Raw genomic sequence first — 7,264 nt, 5'->3', positions numbered from 1 at the left:
AGCAAGGCTTACTTTGAATCCACTAGCTCCACAAAGCTAACTCAGTTGATAAATAAGTACTTGAAAAGCCATATCTTTGAATCTAGCTATAAAGGCTTCAAAGTATGATGAAATTTAAAATGAAAAAGACTTAAAATAGTCATTGGCAAAATAATTGCAAGTGTGAGCAATCTACCGAACAATATATTTTTTCCACTATACACAGAATTTCAGAGAAATAAGATCAATAGCATTGTTAGTAACAATAAGGTTTCCTTGTTACAAATAGGCAACCAAGGATATATGCCTGTATAAAGATTGCATCATTAACTACTTAAATTCACAGGATACTACATGCTTCGGCAGCACGTATACATAAATTACAACAATATAGAGATTAACATGCCACTTGGACAGGGATGATCTGAAAATATGCGAAGTATTCCATATTTTTCATTCTTCAGATGCAAGAAATGAAAAACAGTTATTAAAAAGTTGATTACAAAAATACAAGTGTAACAACACATGCGATTCATATAATTAAAAGTTAGTTTGGCATCAGTGTATTACATCTTCACCTTAGAAAGGTCTTTACATAGCATAACTTTACAAAACTTTGAAATTAGATAACATTTTAATTTTATCCCAAAGAAATAAAATACTATAAGGACCTAGGAGAAAAAAGAATCTTAAACTGTTTTTATATGGAATGCAATCTGTAAGGACACATTTATTAATGAATTTATATAATATATAACAATGTAGTATTCAAAGTATTATATCTAGGAAAGAATGAAATAGATTATGGACATCTTACAAACAAAATACAGAATATGTTAAAATATACTTTCTTCAGACAAGCACCAGAAATATCTTTAGTTTCTGTACTACTCATTTCAACAGATACGTTAAAATTATTTCTGATTTAAAAAATCACAAGCTCTACAGAAATCATTATAGATGTACACAAACAACTCTTGAATATATTTTGAAATCAAAGTCAGGCAATTCATTTGGAAGAATACCATGGAATCCATGAATTTTTAAAGTAAGATATTGCTGTTGCTTTGTATTGTGAAAATATTTTGTACAGAGACAAAGGATGGACTGGCATTTTTCAAATTTAAGTAACTTAACCAAATCATTAAGACGTAGGAGAACAATTTGTACAGCCTTTCACAACTTCAAAGAGGTAGTCATACATACTTATCTTTTGGCAGTATCAAATGCAGTTTCTTCCAAGTTGTTCTTCAGACCTGGTTTAATATAATGGTTCAACAGAAGGAGATCAAACGTATCTTTGCTGTTTCTATTCCCAGCAGCAAGATGCAAGGGGGTCAAGAGGCCTTTAGTTTAGACACTGGTATCTGCATCATGATGAAGTAATAAAGAAGCCACACTGGTATTATTCCACGTATAAGCACTGTGCAGGTGTGTCCAGCCATTCACAGTTATTGCATGAATATCTACCTCGAGCCACCAACTCATGGACAATGTCTCAGTGTCAACTGTAGGCTTCCTGATGAAGAGCGGTATACTCATCTTCATCCCTAGTATTCACACGAGTGGCCTTTTTGGAAAGATTTCTCCACACTGTAGCAAGCCGATTAATTTAGGCAGCCCAAAGAAGAAATTTGCTTGGATCCTTCTCCATTTTTTTTTTTTTTTTTGCAAATGATACCATTCCTCACTTTTTCATCTTGTTCCTTGTCTTCATCAGAATTGCCTAACCAGAGACTTTGAGTACCAGTTGGAATGAGGTGTCCATGTATTTCCCCAATAGTTCACATTGGTTGAACTAGTCAGAAAAAACTGGTGAATTTTCTGCATCTTTTTTTTCACCATGATTTGTTTTCTCTTTTTCCATTTTTACTATTCTAAATATTCTAACTGGAGAGTAGAGAATTGATAGAAAGCAGAGGAAAGATTTTCCTCCGTATTAAAAGGTACAGACTGAAAATGAGGACCAGTGGTGTCTTCATGTGCAGCTTATTCTAGGAATGAGAAAATAGGAAATAATACCTTCTATGTAAATGATTTGAGAAATGGCAGAGCAGAAAGTGAAATGATGCAACCAAAAATATAAAAGCAAAATAAATTAGGATAATTATGGAGCAATCATATTATCTATGAGAACCTTGAAAGAGAGAGAGGAAGAGAGAGACATGTGTAATGCACTAACTAGCCACAATATCCATGCCTCTGATCAATTTATAGAGCAAACAATTTTATTTTTAAAAGAGATGGAAATAGAATTTATAGTGTGTCTCTTTATGATGTGTAAAGTTATGTATTGATATACATTGCATTGATCACTTTTCTGTTACTGTGAGGAAAATACCTGCAAAGAACATCTCTGAGGAGGAAACTATTATATTGACTCATGGTTTAAGAGAACACAGTTTAAGAAAAAGTGTCTCCATTGTTTTTAATTATATTTTTATTATCTTAAATAATTGTACAAGGGAATTTCCATTCCACAAATCAGTTTTTATGTACAATGGATCTTTACATAACTTCCCCACACCCTTCCAAATCTCACCCCAGTTTAATTTTTTCTACTTTCATACTATCTGTATTGAATATTATGCCTTCACTCTCTTACTCCATAACTCTTTTTAATCCTTCCCTTTGAATTTTCCTCATAACTTAAGTGATAGTTTCCTGGTATTCATTTTGTTGGATTAAAAATTCAATTTTATAAGAAAATACACCTTTTAAATTCTCCTCTGCAAATAGCATGCTTTGGTTAATATTGCTGTGAAAACTTGTATAAAGTTCTATCTTCCAAATATGAGACAGAACATGGGTCCTTTGTGTGTGTGTCTCTGACTTAGTTTACTTAACATATTTTTAGATCTATCCATTTCTTTGCAAATAATGTAACAATCTTCATAATGGATGGGTGCAATACAATTGTGTATATGTGCCACACTTTCTCTAACCATCCTTCTGCCAAAGGGCATCTGGGCTGTTTCCATAAGTTTTCTACGGTGAATAGTGCAGCAGTGAACATGGTCGTGAAAGTGATTTTACTGTAACCTTTTGGAAGAATTCATCACTATCTTTCTGGGAACAATCTTCTAGCCAGTTTTCCAGAATAAGCATATCCCTCTCTTCATCTCCATTAGAACGTATTGCAAATCCTCAAAAACACACTACCCCTTACAGGTCACAATAAGCTAAAAGCACACGGTGCCCATATTTTTTCAATACTTTTTTTCATAATTGTACATATTATTTAGTGAGAAACTTCTATGTACTTTTCTAATGTGGGAATGAGGGATATGACAATAGTGTAAAGGTAAGAAATATGCAATTTAATTAGCTATTATCATATTTAAAATCATTTTCAGCTCTAACTCATAGCCTCACTTACTATTATTTTAATCTTTATTTGATTACTTCATCTATCCTCTAACTTATAACAGGTGAGTTAAATACAAAGGCAGAAACTGTGGTTTGATTTTGACATTCATGTGTGAGGATGCACAATATGGATAAATAGATTAATTGGATTTAATAGCTATTATCCATTTTGTTCAAATACAGATGATTTTGCCAAACTGATTCTCACAATTCATATTACATTCAACAACAAGAAACGTGTGACAATTCCCTTTGTTTTGCTCCTTATTAACCTTTGTTTCCATTTTATTTTATTTTTATTTATTTATTTTTCATCTGTCGTGGGGCTTGAACTTGGATCTGGGTGCTTTCCCTCAGCTCTTCAGCTCAAGGCGAGCACTCTACCACTTGGGCCACGGTGCCACTTCCGGTTTTTGAGTGGTTTATTGGAGATAAGAATCTGTCAGACTTCCTTTTTTGTCTGCTTTGACTTGCAATCTTCAGATCTCAGCCTCCTGAGTAGCTAGGATTACAGGAATGAGCCAAAGGCACCCGGCTACCATTTTATTTTATAATGTAGGATGATTTCACAAATCTATTGTAGATACAAAAATATGCTAAAATATTTCTATCCGTATGCATTGATATATACATACACACATATATTACACAGGTTATAAAGATAATTTATAACTTCTGTAACTGCACAATTTACTAAATTATTAAAATCATTGATGGCTCATGGCTGGAATCCTGGTTACTCAGGAGGCTGAGATCTGACGATTGTGGTTTGAAGCCATCCTGGGCAGGAAAGTCCATGATCCTCTTATCTCCAAACAACCAACAGAAAATCAGAATTGGAACTGTGGATGAAAGTGGTAGAGTGGTAGCCTTGAGAGAAAAAGCTCAGGGACATCACCTAGGCTCTTAGTTCAAGAAGTACAATCTACCCAAAAAAATCTATTTAATTTACCCCTGTGTAAGTAGAGTATTTCCATCACCCAAGTGCACATCCATACTCATTTGCAAGGTAACTGTTTTGTCTGAAGTACCACAAAACATTATCACTTAAGTAGAAAGTATTGCAATGTGGGTTCATTCTATCTCTCTCATGGATTTTTCTCCACTCAAATACTCAAATCTTACAATTATTTAAAATCATAGTTTTTTCTTTAATACCCATAATATTAGAGTTTGAATTGAGTGTCTTGTGCCCCCAAAATGGTTGTTCTTACCACTTTGTCATGTCCTCAGACTTAAATTATTCTGATTATTTTTCAGATAGAATCTGGCTTCCTACTTGTATCTGATTTTGGGCTCAGTACACTTTATGTTATTCTTCCTGGAATTTAAAATAACAGGTGCATGGCATTGTGTACAGATCTTTCTGTCCAGTCTGGGCTTTAAGCACTATCCTTACAACAGTTCACTCCCATGTAGTCAGGATATTCATAAGCTTGTCATAGTTTTTTTTTATATTTGCATTTTCTGCAGGTTCTTCAGTACTGAATTAATTTATGTTTTCTTGGGTTGTTTTGTTTCATTTGAATATATGGATTATTGTTCTTCACTTTTCCTTTTGTTTCTTTCACTCATGTTCTTACCTAAAGTGCTGAGAAACCAATTCTTCTTTCTCAAGATAGTCAAGATGAATATTATTTATTCCAAAGAAATTTCAGTAATATTTAAACACCTCATACCTATGAATAGTATACAAATGCTAAGTTTTGAGAAGGGTCTTTTTATTTGCACAGCAGTCTTTGGCATACACAGACAGATCATGAATTTTATGAAGTTAGTAAAACTACAGATGCTCGCCAGGAGGAGAAAAACCTGTTATTGTTTGACAGGGTCTTCCCTTCTCGTGAAAGAAATATGCTGCTTGATGCAGGATTACACAAAATCATATTCCTAGGAGGAACCTAAAAATCATCTAATACAACAGACTTGAGAGAGACGAATTGACTTCCTGAATAATTTACTTTTGGGTCAAATAAAAGCAGGCTTCCAAAGCGAGAGTAGACTTTAGAGAAACGTGAGTTGTATGTAAATAGGTGCTTAGCTGATTTTGTTAATTTGTAAACTAATACAGGGAAATAAAGTACAGCAAGGTTAAAATTAAAGAACTTCACATTGAAATATTCATTTGTGTGTTTGTGCATGCTCTTGCGAGTACGCGCACACACATGTGCATGTGCTCATGCATACATTCATTATTCTTGAGGCTTGATATTGCGTAGGCATTATTCCTAAGCGTCTGTGCCCAAAGGTAGTGGTCTACCACTTGAGCCACTGTTCCACTTCTGGTTTTTTGGAGATAATCGCATGTATTTTCATGATTTGACTAGCTTTGAACAGTTTCCTTCAGATCTCAGCCTCTTGAGTAACTACCTAAGCTGATTCAGCCTATGAGTAGCTAGTTAAAATTCTGTCTGTCCTCTATGCTTCACTGCTCTTTTATTCTTATCCTGAGGTAATCACAAGCCTAAGTCATATATGTCACTATGATGGGCTGTGATAGCTCCGTTTTGAGAGGTCATGCAGTGTATATAGGAAGCCACTGTGCTCCAACCTATGTCAGTTTACACATCTAGGAGCTCTTGATTGGTGACACGCTGGACTGACTCAAACAAAATTCATTATTTTTCTGATTTTGGGGGGGTGAGTTGTCGTTTGGTTTTGGTATTTCTTTTTATTTTTTCTGGGTTTCCATTATTTTATTTAGTTAATTTTAGGTAGACTTGCTACGTGCCATCATAGCAGAAGGATGGAAGAATACAAAGAATCATCCTCCATATTCTTGAATGAAGAGATCATCAATCAATACCAGATGAAAGAGCTCATCGACCATGATACCAATGGACAAGTGAAGCTGGCCATCCACACCTCACACACATGGAAGTGGCAGTTAAAATACTCCTGAAGGGATGAAAGGTTAAAGTTTGAGGCAGTGACCACTTGTTGCTTGTTTCTGTCTAGCAAAGCAACACGTGGTGGTAATCCAAATACCTGGTTGATTGTGTGCCTTTATAAGACCTGCAAATCCTTTGGTCGGGGCTCTCCTCCTAGGCTCCACTGTGTCAGAGTGTAAGACGAGGCCCAAGCTGCAGCCCGTTTAAATAAAAAAGCTGTAGAGTCTGACTCTCAGTGGTCTTTTTGCTGGGAGGGGGTCCTGCAACCATGGCATAACATATTAGTGGGGTTCGTCTGAGATACCCCCCAAAGACTCCCGAGACCTCATACTCCAAAGGTAAAACAGCGTTGTCTTTGTTAATTTGTCTTGTCCTCTCGTTTGTCTGTTTTACTTTCATTTTCCCTTGTGAGGATATCCCCTCAAATTTGTAAAGGGCTTTCAAAGTGGACCCACTTGCACGACAACCCTGGAGGAACTGAGAGACGTCGCAGATCCTCTTGTGGGGAGGGGGAACCCTGCTGTATGGAGCAGGGGTCCTTGGAACCCCACCGTGAGGGGTGGGGTCCTTGGAACCCCATTGTGGGGCGGGGGGTGGGGGTCCTTGGAACCTCGGCGTGTGAATTGTGGGGCAATGGTTGGTTTGGTTTGGGGCCTGAACTGACCAAGAGACCCTCCTAACCGAGGCCCAACTCGCCCACTGTGGTTCTACTCCTTCTGCTGTGGGGCATGGGTATGGAACCCCACCATGACAGGAGTCAGCAGACCAACTTGGGAGATCTCCACTTTGTAAGCTTTTTTTTTTTTTGTAACTGTCAGGCTTGCATGTGTTTTGTTTGTACTGTTTATTGTCTTTTGTACTTTATGACTGACAGGACTGGAAACCATGGGCAACACTCCATCTAGCCTCCTCGACTTACAAAAAGAAACTAAAAAAGAGGAAAAGAAAGTGTACCCACTGTTTTTTCAGGGAGATAACTTGGAAGAAGAAATGTTTCCTCACCCATGCTCCCCTTCCCAGGTTCC

At 36.4% G+C, this 7,264-nt stretch overlaps 1 pseudogene; it reads left to right on the top strand.

Annotated features, from left to right (window-relative positions):
* Positions 1-333: 333 nt before the first annotated feature.
* LOC122095157 lies at positions 334-433 on the top strand (annotated as a pseudogene).
* The last annotated feature ends 6,831 nt before the right edge of the window (positions 434-7,264 follow it).

The sequence above is a fragment of the Dipodomys spectabilis genome, unplaced genomic scaffold, assembly GCF_019054845.1.
Source record: "Dipodomys spectabilis isolate Male_0828 unplaced genomic scaffold, ASM1905484v1 ptg000337l, whole genome shotgun sequence".
Taxonomy (NCBI): Eukaryota; Metazoa; Chordata; class Mammalia; order Rodentia; family Heteromyidae; genus Dipodomys; species Dipodomys spectabilis.
The sequence above is the reverse complement of the archived record's forward strand: the minus strand, read 5'-3'. Positions and strand labels throughout refer to the sequence as shown.